This window comes from Balaenoptera acutorostrata, chromosome 21 (assembly GCF_949987535.1).
Source record: "Balaenoptera acutorostrata chromosome 21, mBalAcu1.1, whole genome shotgun sequence".
Taxonomy (NCBI): Eukaryota; Metazoa; Chordata; class Mammalia; order Artiodactyla; family Balaenopteridae; genus Balaenoptera; species Balaenoptera acutorostrata.
The window spans coordinates 238724-257923 of record NC_080084.1 but is presented as its reverse complement, the minus strand read 5'-3'; the positions used below and the strand labels follow the sequence as shown (position 1 = coordinate 257923).

Here is a 19200-nt window from a genome sequence, read left to right as displayed (position 1 = left end):
TCACAGCAGAGGTGGCCACACCCACACCCTCAGTGAAGGCGGAGCTCCACCCTCCTGCAACCCCGCCCCCTCTCGGCAGGTTGCCATGGACTACAGAAGCTGCATTCTGAGGCCAGGCGGCTCCAAGGATGCCAAGGGCATGGTGAAGCTCTTCCTGGGTTGCGACCCCACGCAGGATGCCTTCCTCCTGAGCAAAGGGCTGCAGGTTGAGGGCTGCAAGCCGCCGGCCTACTGACGGCAAGGGGTTCTGCCCACCCAGGTGGGCCCGGTGCCTTAGCGCCCCGCCGGGGCGGGGGAGGGGCCGCGTGTCCTCCCAGCCCCTGAGTCCCTGACAGCCGGCCTCGGCCAGAAACCTCCACCTGGACATGTCTGGAGAGCCTGGCGTCAAGGCTCCCCCTTGTTGCACTAATGCAATCCCTTCCTGGGGAGCTTTCCTGCTTACAAAATGGTTCTTTGAAAACGCAGCCATTAATAAAAAGACTCCACTCCTGGTCTCTGCCTGCGGTCCCTTCCACCACAGGAGCGGCACTGGGGCCGTCACACTGGGGGGAGTTCTGACCTTGGTCGGGGATCAGCCCTGCGGTCATTGCAGGCTGCTCTCTGCTGGTGTAGCGTCTGGGTCACTGGGAGATGGCTGAGCTGTGGGGTGAGTTCAGACGGGGATGGCTCCCCCCAACCTGGCCGGGCCGGCTCTCTAGTGAGGGGGTGTCAGGTTCCTGCCGGCCTCTCGCCTGGCACTGTTTGGCATGTCGGGGGCTGTGATTGGCTGCAGCTGGTTCTGGTGGTTGGCACAGCTGCGGGAAGCCCTGCTGTGGCTGTCCCTGTCCCCGTGGCCGGCCGGCTGGCTCCCTCCGCTCATCAGCAGCTGGTGAAGTCTGGACCACAGCAAGGGGCCGCCTTCCTGGGTCCTAGCGATTCTTCCCAAAGGCCTTAGGGATGTGGTTTGGTGGCAGTAGGAATTCAGAGAGGGTGCTGCACCACTGGAACGCTAGGGTGGGTCTGGACAGTCCCGTGTGTCCTTCCCTGGCCTTTGAGCTCCTCGGGAGCCCTGCCTCCGGCCCTTCGCCCCCACAAAGGACGCCAGGCAGCGGAGCGAGGGAGGGGGCAGCGCCCCGACCTTCTCCCCGGGGCCCAGGCGGGCAGGCTGTGCCACGTTCTGTCCTTCCCTCAGCCTGCCCGCCCGTTCTCACCCGCCCTGGGCCAGTCGGCTGTGGACCAGGCTGTGGTGTCTGCCCTTCTGCAGACCCGGCTCAGCTCCCTGCACCCACTTCTGTGCCTTCTGTGTTCTGGGCTGGTCGCAGGCCCAGAGCCGGTGGGCAGGCACCCCGTGGCCGGGAAGGCTGTTCCTGCGAATTCCCTGGGGCTCGAAAAGGAGCACAGCCGGCCTTCCATCCGGCACTTCTCGAGGGACATGGAAGGGGCGTGTCGGGGCCTGGGGGCTGCTCGTCTTCCCGTGCACCGAGCCCCTCGATGGTCCCCGTGCAAAATGCAGGTGTGGCGTTGGCACCCCAGCCGTGTGCCGGGCAGTCTGTGGCGGGTGTCACAGGCCTCGGGCTGGTGGGCCACAGGGTTCCCGAGCGGCAGATCACCACTGAGAGGGTGAGGCCTTTCCCCGGGTCCAGGGCCCAGACTGACACCGGCTGGAGGCCCCTCCGCTCACCGCCCGCACCCCCCAGCCCCTGCCCTCACGTGAGCCCCCAGGGCTGAGCTCAGGTGTTGCATGCCCAGGCTCCCCGGCAGCCTAGCCTGTTCCCACTCCTCTGTGGTCACTGAAGGCCTGGGAGGCAGGTTGCCCCACAGAGACTGCTGTTCCCCGAGCCCTGGGCAGGGGGCAGGGAGGACGGGCACAGGGCCTGCAGGGGTGTGGGCGCCGGGGCAGCCGGAGCAGCTCCACACAGTAAGTAAGAGCATCTCACCAGAAACAGTGCGTTTCTCCAGCCGCCCCGGGACCTGAGCTCAGGTCCTGGGGCAGGAAGGGGCAGCAGTGCAGCTCTTAGCTGTCACTGGGGGTCGACTGTGGCCCAGTGCCACCTCTTAGATCCTCCCCTGTCCCCTTCCGGGGTTGCGACCAGACCCCTGCCAATCGGGTTCTCACTCCTCTCCATCCCCTACGCCTGCTCCATGAAGGTGGAAGGAACACATTTCTTAAAAGGTTAGAGCTCGGGCTTCCCTGGTGGTGCAGTGGTTAAGAATCCGCCTCCCAATGCAGGAGACAAGGGTTCCAGCCCTGGTCTGGGAAGTTCTCACACGCTGCGGAGTAAGGAAGCCCGTGCGCCACAACTACTGAGCCTGCACTCTAGAGCCCGCGAGCCACAACTACGGATGCCTGTGTGCCTAGAGCCCGTGCTCCGCAACAAGAGAAGCCACCGCAATGAGAAGCCCACGCACCGCAACCAAGAGTAGCCCCCGCTCGCCGCAACTGGAGAAAGCACGCAAGCAGCAAGGAAGAGCCAACACAGCCAAAAATAAATAAAATAAATAAATAAATTTTAAAAAATCATAGTAAAAACCTATTAATGAGATTTAAAAAAATAGTTAGTTAGTTACTTAGTTAATTGTGCCGGGTCTTAGTTGCCACAGGCCGGCTCCTTAGTTGTGGTAATCAGATATTTTATATTCTTTTTTGTTCCTGAACAAAGGCCTCAGAATCCAGTATCTATTTGATAACGCTCACAGCATAGCTCAGCACGGAATAGCCAGATTGTCTTTCTTTGGCTGCTATGTACCAAACAGCCTTTTGTACTGTTTTACCAAATGCATGTATTTAATACCTGTTTTAAAAAACATAGTGAGATCTCAAAACTTTAAATTGACTAAAGTAAGATTCTCTCTGTAGTACTACTTATTTGACCAACAAACACTACCTGATAACACCGGTGTGGTGCACTGAGCCTTACTGTAGCATATCGGGATAAACCCTGTTGCGACAAGTGTTCATCCTCCAAGTCCCCAAGGCCTCTCACACACTGCCAGTGAAACTGCTTCCTGCTTGGGAAAGAGTGCCCCAGTTCGTTTCTTCAGAAGCTTGAAGGCTATGTAAGCCCTCCAAAAGGTTAGAGGGCAAAGAACAACTCTAAAACTGGCACATTTGTTTAAAAAAAAAAAAAAAAACACTTGTCAATATTACAGGAGCCAGCTTGCTTTCCCTTGTGACACGTTTTCTTAGGAGGCAAGGGATGTGGCCATGTGACTTGGACAAGTTGTTTCCCTCTGTCTCAGTGTCCCGCCTGTGAGTGAGTAGTCTGACTCAACTTAATTACAGACATCTGAATAAGGATCATGAACAGTGGCATCTAATTTCCAAAATAAAAACAGGAGAATGAGTATGTCTTTTACAACAGGACTTCATGTCTACCTCAATGATATTACTAGCCTTGAGTCCAGTGCTTCTCGCTCAGTGCAATTGTGGGAAATAGGGAAAGTCTGAAGGTGATTTTGGTTGTCACAACTGGGAGGAGAGAGAGGGAATGTTATGGGCATCTAGTGAGTAGAGGTCGGGACCTTGCTAAACACTCTACGGTGCACAGGACTCACACCCACAGTAAAGGTTTATCTGGCCCCAAAAGTCAATGCCTTGGTTGAGAAACCCTGCCTTAGAGCAAACCACGGATACTCATCTTTAGCAGGTAACAGGGCATTTACTACCCACCTGTAAACCTACAGACTTCCCGACTTACACAGCTAATCCTGTGGCAGGAATGAAATAGCGTGTGACCATCTGGTAGTATCTAGGTTTGCCCCTCAAGTCACATGGGACAGTGCTAGAGACTGACATTTTCTATATTGGAGGCCTTTGGCAAGCCACCAGTTTTCTAACCTAAAAAGTCGAAGCAGTATTATTACAATACACATAGTAACACGACAACTCTGCTTTTATAGAGAGATTAGATGTGGGAAAGGAGCTTATCTGACATCAGAAGGAAATGCTTTAAACGCATCACATCTGCTGGTTTGTCAAATCTTGACAGCTGGAGAGGTAGGAAGGTAGACAGGAGAGAACACACTAAAGTTACGGGCCTGCTGAGTCCTCGGGTCTAACCATAATACACTTCATACTGCCCTGGGTCCAGGGATATGTTCTAACACCCTCTCAGTCACTTACGGTCCATAGACAGACCAAGTGTAAATTCACAATTACCAGCAAGTGTACCAAAATAAGGCAGAGTTAAGAAACTTAAACGCGAGTCCTACCTGGTCTTTTTCTTCTTCACCGACAGAATCACCTGATTTTGCTTTTTCAGGGTCTTCCTCAGGTTTCTGTTTGGCATGGCTGTCACATACAGTAAGGCCAACTGTTACCTCAGCCAGACCCTAAACTTGCAGTGGGCACAAAACAACTTATACTCCTCCCTACCAAGAGTACCCTCTGTTTGGAAAGATTCAGGGCATGGACACCCTCTTCCCTCCAAGGAGAAGCCCTTTTTGCCAGGACATTAAAACAAGCTTTGAGCTTAATGTTTCTTTGGACGACAGGTTTAGAATACCACCGTTTTGCAAACCCTAAGAAATAATGGATCTAGACTTTGATCAACGGCTGCTAGAATCACCAAAGAGACATTACATGCCTCTGATGGACAGCCCCATACCGTCAATGAAGTCGCACAAAATAAAGCTGGAATCTGGTCAGGACTCTACACCTAACTACCAGTTGACAGAAAACTGGAGACAAGGGAACACATTAACCACCGAAACGATGCAGTCAGCCAGACCTAGAAGCTATTAGACAAAAGACCTATTTTCTTTAAATAAATGGCAAGAAAATAAGGAATCTATCACTTGAAAGGCTTAAGGAACAAATCAACCAAACTGTTACACAAGGGGAGGTATGAACACTGCTATATATTTGTTAGTAAGGAACTGTTACACTTTATAAGGCATGTTTTGTCTTCTTCAAAAGACTGTTTGCTAGATGTTAGCAATTATAGCAAAATATGAACAAAAAACTTGTCAGAGAAAGAGACCTTGTCATCTAGAAATATCGTATTTGTGGATAAGATGACATGTCCGATTTGTTTCAAAGTAATCCAACTGGGGGGACATGGGTGTGTATGGAGTTGTAATCCATTTGGAATAATTTTCACTTGGAGCATATGGGGGTATAGATGAAACAACAGCCAGGAGCTGTTAACTGTTGATACTGGGTGATAGGTACACAGGGGTTCATTTTACTGTCCTTGGTATTTTGTGTATGTACATTTGAAGTTTCTGATGCTAAGAGTAAAAATGAATGGATGAGGTCTTCAGAAATGCTGTTCATGAATGTCTAAAAACAGAATATCAAAAGGAAAACCTAAGCAATGTGGAAGTCAGAATTACTAAGTTACATCCTACTAATTCTATACGTGTTTTACCAAAAACAGTTGGCCCCTAAAATGGGGGCTGTCCATTCATTATATACTGACCCCCTTGTGAAATGAGATGTGATGGTGGTCTGCCTGGTAGTTTGCCTTGTAATCCTGGGGCTACATGAGACTTCAGCTGCTTACAGAAAAGAAACAACAAAGCCACTAGGAATAAAGAGTTCACAGCGAAGGCACAGTTCTTCAGCATCACCAAGCTGGTGCAGAGACCAGGTTCTGCGGATTAAGCATCCTTCTCTTCTGATTCTAAGCAACCACCGTCTTCATAAAGTCATCGAATTAGCACCTGCCAGTGTGCTAGGCCATTTTAACACAAGCTCTCGTATGAAGGGCCCAACCCTGAGACGGACAAGGAAACAGAGCCTCTGCTTATTTCGTCAAACGATGAAGTGGCCAAGCACCTGACCTGAGCTCAAGTCCCAGGCTCTTATTTTTAAAAATTCCAGAAGAGTTACTCTGACTACAAGTGGGGAAGGAGTCTAAGAATAAATGTTTAGCTTCAACAGGCATGTAACTTACAAGTCATAAATATCAGCAGCTCCTGTTTTCTTATACCTCATAAATTCAACCACATTTGGGGATCTAATGCTCTATAACTTGGTCGAAGACAAAAATTTCAAGTATATATCTAAGCTAGTTAGAAGTATACACAAGAGGGTATTCCACGGCGGTCCAGTGGTTAAGACTCGTTACTCTCACTGCCAAGGGCCCGGGTTCGATCCCTGGTTGGAGAACTAAGGTCGTACAAGCCGAGCAACACAGCCACCCCCCACCCCCCAACCCCCCCCCCAAAAGATACACAAAAAGCAAGTACTGCCGGTGGAGGGGTTGTGTGTGGGGGGAACAGACAGACCCTATGGCACCGAGTCTGTCCTCCCCTTAGGCGGTACCAGACTCCAACGAGCTCAAACGAGTCAAGTGCTCTTACATTTTGTTTCTCCATCGGACTTGCTTCTCCTGGGCATGCAAAGTTTGGAAACAGGTTTGGGGGACTTCTTTTTCTCTGCTATTTCCACTCTGAGCTCCTCACCACTTGTCTGGCTCCCGTTTTCTAGACATCCATTCACTTCCCAACTGAAAGCATGAGCTCCGTTCTCCAAGGACAAATCTGTATTTAAAAGGGATTTGACTTTAGCCAGGTAGCCCTCCTACAGCAGGAAAGGATAATTTAAGTAGCAGTGAATGTAAACAAGTGGCCATGAGAGAATAAGGAAACACATGCGCTTCCTTTATAACTATCAGGTAACAGGGAGAGGTGGGATTATCCTGCCTCCCTGGTCACAGACAAGTTACATGGGAGGAAACGTTTTCTAGCCGCCAGGATGCTGACAACTTAACCTCTGATAATTCTTCTTTATGTAATTTGGTTTCCAAGTCACATAACTGATTCTTTATTTCTGTCTGCAGAAATTCAGGCAAGAGATTCCATTTCTCCTTCACGCATTCCTAAGGGAAGGATATAGGTTTAGAAGTCTCCACATTCCCAAGCTATGAACCAATGGACTAATACACAAATAGTTACACTGCCTGGTCACATAATAATGACTGAATGGCAGGCAATGCTGAGTCGGCCAAAAAGAAAACTAAATATTCACAAGACATTCACAAGACATGTTCCTGTTGTTTTCGTTAAGATCATATCACACCATCTCCAGAGTGGTGAAAAATGGAAAGATTAAAGGTGAAACAGACACATAATAGCATACTAGAACAAACCTGATTTTGAAAAACAGTGTGACCAGGACAAATTATAATCCAGACTTGATGGTACGGAACCCAGACTGGGAAACTCGATGAGTTACCAAAAGCTAACCAATAATAGCCTATTAGTCCAGCACGTTAGACAAAAACATCCACGTTATCCTCAACTTCAGGGAAAAGAGAGCCAATTCCACTTAAATTTGTTTTTAGGAACTACATAGTGTCTGTCAAATGGTCACATTTGATCATAAATTTTGTTAAGGTGGAGATTACCTTACCTTTTCTGTTAAACTATCTCTTTCCAAATCTTTGAACCTGGGGGAAGAAAAAGGGAAGAAACAATCGCTTGATCAGCAACATTGTCTACCTGTAAGAATACCACAGTTTAAAGAACTTTGGAAAGAAGTTTAACATGCATGTTAGAAAAAAATACAATGGTTTTTCCCTCCTCCAGTGTCTAGAATGCCCTAAGGTAATGCCTACACGTTAAGAAGTTATTTTCAATATGAATGAGGTCCCCCTTTGGGGGGATGGTTTTCTGATGGTGGTAAGAGATGGTATAGGAGCTCTAGAACAACATATTTTCTTTTTTTTTTTAACATTATTTTAAAGACACTGGGAAAGGGGAAGCAGGTCACACAGTTGGGTTCCTTCCCAAGCTAATTGACCTATACGGTGGTCTTCCTCTAGTTGGACCTGACAAGATTTCATAGAAGGGCATACAGAGGTTAGAAAGAGTGGACCAGGGTGACAGGATGCTGTGGGGAACAGCCAGCTAACATTCGCAAAGGCCAGGATGGGGTGGTGGCAGCATTCTGAGGAGGAATATACGAAAATGGAGGAATCAAGGCATCTGGGGCAGCAGGGGGTGCCCACACACGAGCAAGAGAGATGAAGCTAGAAAAGTTGGCTGGCGCCTCACCCAAGAGCTCATCCCTGCAAATGTTTGTACCCAGTCATTCAGAAGTGCAGAACTGTCATGAGTTTAGCTGGAAAATCATGGCCTGATTTGGTTCTTGAAGATTAGTATCTTGCCTCTTTGGGGAGGAAGGCGGCGAAAAGAAGAAAGGAACAAAACTAGAAGACACTGAGGAAATGGGGAGGCTGCTGTTCCTAGCCTGGGTGCTGACTGTGGGCAGTTGGGTGCGAACAGGTCTAACCAGCTGGGCGAGCGCCCCTCAGCAGAGGGGCAGCACCCTGGGCAGGCGCTGGGCCTCCGCCATCTATGGATCCTCCCCTCCAGCACCCAGGCTAGGTACTCAGTTACCAGCAGCCCGAAGGGCAGGAACAGAGCTCTGCCAGGCTGGCCTTCCCAGAGGGCACGTGTAAGCAGCACAGCCAGGAAGGTGAGCGACAGGCTTTGCTGGCTTGTCGGGAAGGAGGGCGACGTCTGGTTCGGCACGGCTGGAGTCAGCGCTAGCCTCCCCTCGGACGCGGGCACTGGGCCCCCGGTCTCAGGCTCACACAGGCCTCCAAAGCCCTTCCTTCAGGATGGCGCTCAGACCCTCCCGCCCCAAACACCAGCAGGTCAAGCACCGCTCAGAGAAGGGGGCCTTTAAAGGGCTTTGGAAAATCTTAGAATCCGGATATGGAAGCTACTATGTTTCACCTGTAGCTGAGAGCTCTGCTCCCAGAGCACAGGATGGCCAAGGGGGGCGAGATGGGAGGGTCTCGCTGTGACCCCCAGGCACCGCTGGCCTTTTTAGCCACATGCCTGCATTCCTTCGAAATACATTTCATTAACAGCCAAACGGAACACCCTGAGAAACAGGAGGAATTATTGGCTCATTTCAACCCTTAGCAACAATGAATATTCACCACCGGGTATTTCGTCTGCTCTCTGCAATGCGCTGGAACTTTCCTTTGGGCTAAACGTGCCTCAGCTGTCCACGGCACCCGACACACTTGGCGACTCCGCCTGACCCGGGAGCGCCCTGGGCCCCAGGCACAGGGTCCCTCCTTCCTGACCACCCCCTCGTGGGAGTGCTGAGTCCAGTCAGCCCCCAGCTCTGGGGGCTCAGCGTCCCCTCGGAAGTGACTGCGAGTCAAGCTCCCCACCGACCCCTCCCCCCTGGTCTCCCTCCCGCCAGGGCTGCTTCGTGCGCGGTGCCGGTCGGCCCCTCTTCAGGGGGGAGGAGACCCGGGCCGACTCCGCTCCACTGACCTGCCGGTGCCCATCCGGGACGTGGCCGGCCGAACAGCCGGTAGGTGTCGGGGAAGCCCCGAGGGCGGGCGCCCTCCCGCACCCTCACGACGCGGTGCTGCTCTGGGTGGAGCCCGCGGCCCGGGGGGCAAGAGGCGCGACAGGGTTGGGAAGGAGACGGGGCCACGGGAAGCCCACCCCGGGCCGGGGCGCAGAGGCAGGAGGCGGCGAGGAGGGCCGGCCCAGCCGCGAAGCCCGTGCCTCCACCCCGCCCAGGCCCGAGTGGCCCTCAGACCTCCCTGCCGGCCCCTGGGCTCGGGGTGGGCGACAGGCGCGCCGAAGAAGCCGTCCCGCTCGAGCCGTCTGGAGAGGCTGGCCCAGGGGTTGTGCCTGTTCCTGGCGTGGGGCGAGCGCCAGGGCATGAGGGTGTGGAGCCGTCCGGCCACAGGTCACAGGCTTTGCCTGTCGGAAAGGAGGGCTGCGATGGGGCTGTGCCGACGGACGGGGAGGATGGAGCCGCCCACAGTCCCCGTTTGCCAGGCAGAGCTTCATCGCGGACCCTGTTCTCAGCAGCCATGCGCAGCAGGGACACCCAGGCCTGGCGAGTCTGCGCCCCACCCAGGGCCGCTGGGTTCCTGTGCAGCAGCCCCGGCATCTTCTGCTGAGAAACCCCAGAGACCGTACTCCTTCCCCCGAGCCCACCGCAGCGCTGCAGAGCCCAAGGGGGCTGGGGGCTTCACCCCAAACTTGAGGAAGCCACACCTGGGGACCGGGGCACAAGCGGGGGTCCCACCTTCCCCGCAGGAGCAGACCCCGCGGAGGGTCTATCTTTTGGAAATAAAGTTAGACTAACAGGTTTTACACACAAAATCTTAGAGCTGGGAAAAGTCTTTTGTGTCATTCATGTAGCTTCGTAAGACTTTTTTTAAATGAGAGGATGGATTTCCTTGAGAAAGAGTCAATTTCCAGGAATGGGTCCCTGGATACCAAGGACTGTTTTGGGGAAGAAAGACGAATCTATTCGGTGAACGCCTTATAGAACTTATTCTATATTGTAGTTCTCTCTGGAAACACATGTACCGTTGATCTTTGTAGCAGCCCTTAACATCCTCAATAGAAGCTCTCATTTCCCCATTAGTACTTGTTATAGACTGAATATTTGGGTCTCCCCAGCATTCACACGTTGATACCCTACCTCCAATGTGATGGTATTAGAAGGTGGGTCTTTTGGGAGGTGATTAGGATTTGATGAGGTCATCGGGATGGAGCCCTCATGATGAGATTCTTACCCTTGTGAGAGTCATGAGAGCTGATTTTTTCTCTCTGCTTTCTGTCCTGTGAGGACACAATGAGAAGTGGACAGTCTGCAACCCGGAAGAGAGTCCTCACCAGAAGGCGATGATCCTGGCACCTAGATCTCAGACTTCCAGCCTCCAGGACTGAAAATACAGTTTTGTTGTTTACAAGCCCCACCCGGCCCCGTTTGTGGTACTTTGTGACAGCAGCCCAAACTGGCTTAGCACTCTTTTCTTCAACTAAATGGAAGAATTTGTGGAGCCCATCCATTTTATGATACAATTTCCCAAATAACCAATATTCTGTCTATACACTCTGATTTCTCAACTTTTTTATTTATCAAAATTGTTATAAAAAAAAGCTTCCAGGGCTTCCCTGGTGGCGCAGTGGTTGAGAATCTGCCTACCAATGCAGGGGACACGGGTTTGAGCCATGGTCTGGGAAGATCCCACATGCCGCGGAGCAACTGGGCCCATGAGCCACAACTACTGAGCCTGCGCGTCTGGAGCTTGTGCTCCGCAACAAGAGAGGCCGCGACGGTGAGAGGCCTGTGCACTGCAATGAAGAGTGGTCCCTGCTCGCCGCAACTAGAGAAAGCCCTTGCACGGAAACGAAGACCCAAAACAGCCAAAAATAAATTAATTAATTAATTAATTAATTAAAAAAAAAAACAAAAAAACCTTCCATATGTTTTCCTAATAAATTGTTTCCAATCCAAGTTGTCACTATAATGGTTCTATGATATTAATAATTTGAGCCCTAATACCCTGCTTAAAATAATCATTTATTTGTCTTATGGATAAGTTCAGGGTTCAAATGCAAAAGCTTTAAAAGGATATACTGTGTAAAACATCGATGTCATCCCTCTGAAGGAAAGAAGGAGGGAAGAAAGGAAGGAAGGAAAAAACATTGAATTTGCCCTCAGTTTAGCTGCCACTTCTTAAGGGAAGCCCTTCCCAACTCCAGACCCCCAGGCAACACAAATAAGCTCTCATGGGACACTCTCCATACTGTTGCAGGTCATGTTCCCTGAAAAGCTGATTCTGAGACAAGGACCGACTTTCAGGAAGTTTCTTGGGGTGTGTTTTTTGGGATAAACATAGAATTACCGTATGACTCAGCAATTCCACTCCTAAATCATTGAAAACAAACAAACAAACCTACGTACACACATGTTTATAGCAGCACTATTCACGGTAGAAAAATCATGGAAATAACCCAAATGTCCATCAATGGATGAATGAATAAACAAATTGTGGTATATACCTACAGTGGAATAGTAATTCAGTCATAAAAAGGAATGGAGCAACTAAATATCAAACAATTACACGGCCAAAAACAGTCTTTTAAGGAATGAAATACTAATACATATTTACAGTGTGGATGACTCTCACAAACATCATGCTAAGTGAAAGATGCCAGACACAAAGGTCACACATTGTATGATTCTATTTATCTGAAATATCCAGAATAAGTAAATCCATAGAGAAAGAAAGCAGATTGGTGGTCTCCAGGGCCTGATAGAAAGAGAGAAGTAGTATCTTCTCAATGGGTACAGAGCTTCCTTTTGGGGTGATAAAAATGTCTGTGGGAAGTAAAATTTTTTTAATTGGAAAATGACTGATTAAAAACAAAAGTCTGTGGGGTATTTCTTGGTACTGCCTTTCCCAATTTTCACAGTAAATGGTCAAGTACACAGTAAATGGTCAAGTACAGCAGCCATGGTTTGAGAAAGAAATGATGACCAGGGCTCAGAACACTCACTCAGGGACGAGGGTGAGGGTCACCCCACCAAGTAAGCCATCCATTTTAGCAGAGGTATTATCCAAGGATGAGGGGAATTGAGAATGGATAGCACAGGAGGGAGACAATGACTACCAGTTGTGGCCTTGAGGCCACCTACAGTAACAGAGGCTATAGTTCGACCCACTGACTCTCCTTTCACTAGTAATTCATCTCACTCACCCTCTCCCCTAAAAATGATCCATGGAAACTATGAAAGAGTTGTTTCCAGAACTTATGCAAAGACGTTGATCCTAGTAAAGGCAACAAAAGCAAAAATAAACAAGTGGGGCTACATCCAACTAAAAAGCACAACAAAGGAAACCAACAACAAAATGAAAAGGCAACGTACCGAATGGGAGAAAATTTTTACAAATCATTTATCTTATAGGGGATTAGTATTCAAATTATATGAAGAACTCATACCAAAAAAATAGAAAAAAAATCCAACTAAAAAATGGGCAGAGGATCTGAATAGACATTTTTACAAAGAAGATACAGAGATGGCCAGCAGGTAATTAAACAGGCACCTAAAATCACTAATCAGCAGAGAAATGCAAATCAAACCACGAAGAGATATCACCTCATACAGGTTAGAATGGCTAATATCAGAAAGACAGGAACTAACAAGTGTTGGCAAGGGTGTGGAGAAAAGGGAAGCCTTGTGCACTGTTGGTAGGAATGTAAATTGGTGCAGCCACTATGGAAAACAGTATGGAGGTCATCAAAAAATTAAAAATAGAACTATCATATGATCCAGCAATTCCACTACTTGGTATTTGTATGAAGGAAACAGAAAGTCTAATTCAAAATGAAATCTGTACCCCCGTATTCACTGCAGCATTATTTACAATAGCCAAGACTTGGAAACCCCTGTGTTCATCGATGGATAAATGGATAAAGGACATTTGGTATAATATGCCAAATTATTTATTTATATATGTATATAATTTATATATATATATATATATATATATATATATATATATATAATTCAGCCATGAGAAAGAAGCAAATCCTGCCATTTGTGACAGCATGAGTGGACCGTGAGGGCGTTATGCTAGGCAAAATATGTCAGACAGAGAAAGAAAAATCCTGTATGATCTCACTTTATATGGAATTTTAAAAAAAGCTCATAGATACATAGACTGGTGGTTACCAGAGGCAGGGGGTGGAGGGTGAGTGAAATGGGTAAAGATGGTCAATATGTACAAACTGCCAGTTATAAAATAAATAAGTCCTGGGGATGTGACTATAGTTAATAATACCGTACTGCATATTTAAAAATTGCTAAGAGAGTAGATCTTCAAAGTCCTCATCACAAGAAAAAAAGATTTCTACCATGTATGGTAATGGATGTTAACTAGACATACTGTGGTGATCATTTTTTAAATTGAAGTATAGTTGATTTACAGTATTATATTATAATAACAATGCATTAGAACACAGTGATTCAATATTTTTATATATTATACTCCATTTAAAGTTATTATAAAACATTGGCTATATTCCTTATAGCTTATTTATTTTATGCATAGTAGTTTGTGCCTCTTAATCCCCTCCCCTACCCCTATCTTGCCCCTCCCCTCTTTCCTCTACCCACTGGTAACCAGTGCTTTGATGTCTAGATCTGTGAGTTCATTTCCTTTGTTACATTTATTCCTTATTTTTTAGATTCCACATATAAGTGATAACATACCGTATTTGTCTTTCTCTGTTTGACTTATTTCACTAAGCATAATAGCGTTGCAGCAGAATGACCTGTAACTTCCTACATTTCTTACGTTTCATCTTCAAGTTTCATTTCTCGGGATGCCTACAGCTTTTCACCTGGCTAGATGGAAGCCAAGGTTTTACTTTTCTCTTGGGAGCTATTCTGCTAGGCTAGAGTCATTAGAAGAAACTTTAACTTTAGGTTGTTATAGATATATCACATCTTTCAAAGCATAATCAGGCTCTGTGGTTCATGATCTGGTTGTTAGATTAAAGGTCTGTGTGGCCAAAGGGCTGTACTTCTACAACTATTGAGAAATAAACAACCTTGACTAGACAGGGAAGGAAAAGTCTACAAGTTGGTCCCTATATCCTGATCAGGGGATTATTTTCCTCCTTCCCTGGTTCACCAAAAAGCACACTTGCCCATACTGTTCACATTCTCAAAATATGTTTGTTACTCTCAGAGCTCCTGGAATCTATGTCTTCCAACGGTTGACTTTTGACTTCTCAATGAACTGTTCTGCACACCTGTGCTTATACTTTAGGATTTTTTTTTCCTTTGGGAAAGAGAAGAGTGGCTTGTAAAAATACTAGTGGAAAGTAAGCGTTAAGAATCACTTCACCTTCTCCATCAAATAAATCCACCTGAATAACCGGCTCTATGAACCAAATAAGTAATTGAAAAGTTTGATGAAGAACAGAATACTTTGAGTCTCAAAATATCTCTCCATAAATTACTTATTAACTACAAAGTGACAAATAATAACTTGACAGTGGAGAAACTTCGTGGGCACCACCTTAACCAAGATGCTAATGAGACAGATGACCATCAGGTGGCTCCTGTAAGGGTGCACAGAGAGACACACTGTCACCTCTGTGGAACCCCCATCCAAAGCACATAACATGAAACAACCATGAGGAAACAGAGCACAAACCGAGACCGAGGATCATTCTACACAACAACCAGCCTGTACTCATCACAAGCTCTCAACAATATGAAGAACAAAGAGGCTGAAGAATTATTTCATACTTAGACCAAAGTGACATGAGAACTAAGTGCAACGCATGATTGTAGACTGGTTCCTGGGCTTAAAAAATTAGCCATTAAGGATGTTACTGGAATAAGTGGCAAAATTTGAATATGGACGGTAGATCAGTCAACAGTATCAATGTTAAATTTCTGACTTAGACCACTGTGCTGTGGTTTGGTAAGAAAATGTTGTTTCACTTAGGAAGTAATCACTATTTACAGGGAAAAGGACACAATGTCTCCTTACCCTTAAGGGGTTCAGGAGAAAAAAAAAACATGTATATACGGAGAGACAGTGAATGCCAAAACAAATAAAGCTAAATATTAATAATTGGTGAATCTAGGTAAAGCATATACAAGAGTTCTTTGTACTAATCTTGCAACTTTTCTTTAAGTTTGAAATTATGTCTATAACTATATATCTACATCTATATAGATATATAAAATCAACACACACCATTCAAAATAAGTGCATCAACCTAAAATCCAGCCTATTCTTCAGGTATCGTTAGGTAATCTGAAGAGAGACAAAGGCTAGGATACCAACAGGGATTGGGTTAGTAGATTCATTCATTAGGGCCCTGAGTACATTTCTACTAACTTAAATTATGCTTTCATTTGAATAAAACATTTTGGACTTCCTTAAACTTAGTGCCAATTACTTATACATTTAAACACTCAAAGTATGAATTCCATAGTTTTCCCCAAGTGAGGTCCAAGGCTGTCAGTATTCTCGTGTGCTAACAAGTAAGCAAGGTCAATTTCCATAACCTAACTATAGGACTTCTGGCTACATAAACTTTTTCTAATATGCCCAGTTCCCTATTTTCTTAGAAAATCCAATTTGCTCTGGGATTTCAAATACCACAGGCTCTGGTTTTTGTTACAAAAAATGAACTATTTTATTCTTTAGCTTCTTAAAAAGAAATTCAAGAAATCATTGCTCACTGCTAGCTTTTCTAGCTCTCTCCCAATATCTCTTTGATCAAGCTTTTCCACCCACTCTGAAATAATCCAGGGGTAATTAGAACTTCTTAACTTCTTTAGCCCAAAAGGAGCCAATTCATCACAAACTATCATGGATTCTGATTCTAAATTACCAAGAGCCCAATTACTAACCGAGGCGGGGAATCTTCTTTGCAATTAAAGTGATTGATTTCTTTGCAGATGCAGTGGCATTTCATTTTTAAATTATGTTCAGTCTGATCAAATGTGAGAAAATTCTTCCTCATTTTATTTTCCTTCCAAAGAACACGATACAACAAACATTAATTCCAGAATGATACAAGGCCAGACCTGCAAGGGCCTTTGGCAAAGCTGGACATCTATCAATGGGTCTTGTCCATTTTACGGGGTTTTGCTGGCTCCTGAAGCTCTATAGGGTAAAAAAGGGACTAATTATTTGTTACCTCACATAGTTCACCTAAGGGCTTGCCAAACCTTCCAGCATCTGCTAAGTTGTGATGAGACAGCATTAGATGTTTAGATAAACATAGACTAGCACAGAACAGAACAATTTTGTTTCTTGTGCAGGCAAAGAACAGAGCTGCAGTGTTGGGGATGAAGCAGTGTGTGGAGGTAAACATAAGCAACGTGGGAACAAATCTGTTTTTTCTCACGTAGGTGGTATTAACATGATTATATGTTTTCAAATTTTGAAAGAGAAAAATAGACAAAAACAGTTTGGGAGAAGAAGGAGGACACTCCGGAGGATATAAAGGAACATGAGGCCACCAAGCCTTACACAGATTTCCCAAGGCCTGAAAGACACCTGTCTGTCCACTTTGCTTTTAATCTTAAAGACTGGCCAGTTGTGGCTCCCGCAGCCTGTTGACCCGAGGCCTGCATCCTTATCTCCCCTTCCCCCCTCTCCAAGTGGTCAGCAGACTGGCATCCGTTCACTCACTTGAGACATACAAAGGTCAAGGTTTTCGCTCAATGAGTATCTTCCAGCGATCTGTGCTCCAGACAACAGTGACTACCCTTTGTCCTGGTATGAATGCAGTTGCTGAACGTTTTCCAAACACTTTCACACATATGTAAAGAAGAATCTAGGAGCCCTCCAAGATTTTAAATTTTAGTAAAAAATGAAATTACATAGTAAGCTTTTGAAAAATTAAAACATCCACGTATGTGAGATTGTACCTCTGCCTTTACTGCAGGCTGTTTGCGAAATTCAGGAAGCCCTGCCTTTCCATTCATTAAACAGACAGTCACTGAGCACCTCCTAAGGGCAAGGCAGGATGCCAGGTGATGCAGGTGGAGAAAGAGGGCTTGTTCCTTGCTCTGATGGGGAAGGCACGTAAGCAGACACCCTCGGCACAGGAAAACACAGAATGAAGGTGCTGTGATGGGATAAAAGGGTCACACTTATAAGAACAAAGGAAAAGCACATCCTTCCAATGCAGGAGACACAAACAAGGTCAGGAGGTTGGCAAGTGTCTTGAAAGAATGTCAGTCTTGCTGAGCGCGGGCAGGAGCTCCAGTCTTACCCGACGTAGCATGGGCATATATGCACGCCACATTCCAAGAACCAGAAACACAAGAAAGAAGAAGCCAGACCAGACACCACAAAGCTGTGACCGTTGGGCTCAGAAGTTTGGGCTTTTTTTATGAACCAAGGAGGAGCATGAAGGGGAAGTGATGGTCCAACTGGCTGTGCTGGTAGGGGCAGATGGGGGCAGATGAGGCTGCTGAAATGATCCACTGAGGGCTGACAGAGCTGGCTGTGGCAATGGGACTGGAAATAAGTGGAGATTCAAGAGATTTGGGGCCGGTACAAACCACAGGGACTTGTAACCATCATATGAATGGATGAGGAAGGAGGCAAAATAGACTCTGAGCACTATTACATGTGAACACTTGGATGGCGTCCATTGACTGGCTGGCTTTTGCTATTTAAACATTTACTGTGGTTATTAGTCACATCCTGCATGGAGCCCTCGTTTTAAGCTCTTTAAATATCCCTGAGATAAGTGGGGGAGTTATTTCAATCCTCCTTTTTACAGATGAGAGAACCAAGACTGGCAAGGCTTAGCCCTAAGCAGGAAACCCAACTAACCCAACTAATTGGTGCAGAGCTGGGACAAAATATCAGTATAGTCCTCATTACACAATCCAACGAAACACGAAGATAGCTCAAAACTGTCCTAGCGGCATGTTTCCAGCCTAAGTGGGACAAAGTTCATAGAACTTTATACCGTCAGCTGTGTTGTAAGGTGGTTTGTTGGTAATGTCCATTCCAAAAGCCAACGGAAAGCTACCAGTATGCTGAATCATTAAAAACGTGGATGTACAGGACTCAAGTATTACACCTTTTTGAACAAAATACCCTTCACAGATGCTATGTTTAGACTCAAGTTTTCCCAACATAAAGTTTTTAAAAGAACAATCTGTCTAAAAAGCATGAAAATAAAGTCATTGATGTTTTAGGACTTTAATGTCCTTCATACGGTCAACATAAAACACTGACAATGGATGAACCATTTGGGAAAAGACTCTTCAGCAAAGATCTTCCCGAACTCACAGCATCACTGGTCAAACACCATAAAGAGAACAGTCACGTGAACAAACAGTAAGGGAGTTTAACGGGGATTTTTAGTTTAACAGCATAAGTGCAAAACCAACCAACCAACCAACCAACCATTTTTCTACCCACTGAAAGGAAAGTAAAAGTGAATCAGGGAGCTTCCAAATCTTGTGAAGCACCTTAAAAAGGGAGAGGGGAGGGGGAAGGGGAGGCACACAACAGTTGAGAACGTAACACTCTAATGCACAAGGTCAAGGATCCTAACATTCTCAAAGTCTCAACATATACCAACAAGAATCGTATTCTTAGAAATATAAAGGCACAGAGATATAAATGCATAGAGATATAAACTACTTGGTATTAAGAACAGACCTTGCTAGATAAACATATAGCACGTCACTCTTATTGCTTTATGAGAATAACCGTATAAAGAAAGAATCCAGAAGACCCCACTGCTGTCATCTTGCAAAGGATCAAAATTCAGCACCTAGAGGGCCCCACCCACCCTCCATGCTGTGTGTGTGTGTGTCTCTAAAAATAATAACCTGCAATTTGCATATAATTAAACCCATAGGCAGCTTTGAATGTGAGATCTAGGCAGAAAAAGTAGCAGCAAAGGCAACAGTAGCTAGAATTTGGTAGA

General features: G+C 46.3%; 1 pseudogene; it reads left to right on the top strand.

Moving 5' to 3' along the window:
- LOC103004484 (thimet oligopeptidase-like) overlaps window positions 1–345 on the top strand; it is a 42152-nt pseudogene extending 41807 nt beyond the window's left edge.
- Window positions 346–19200: the final 18855 nt, after the last annotated feature.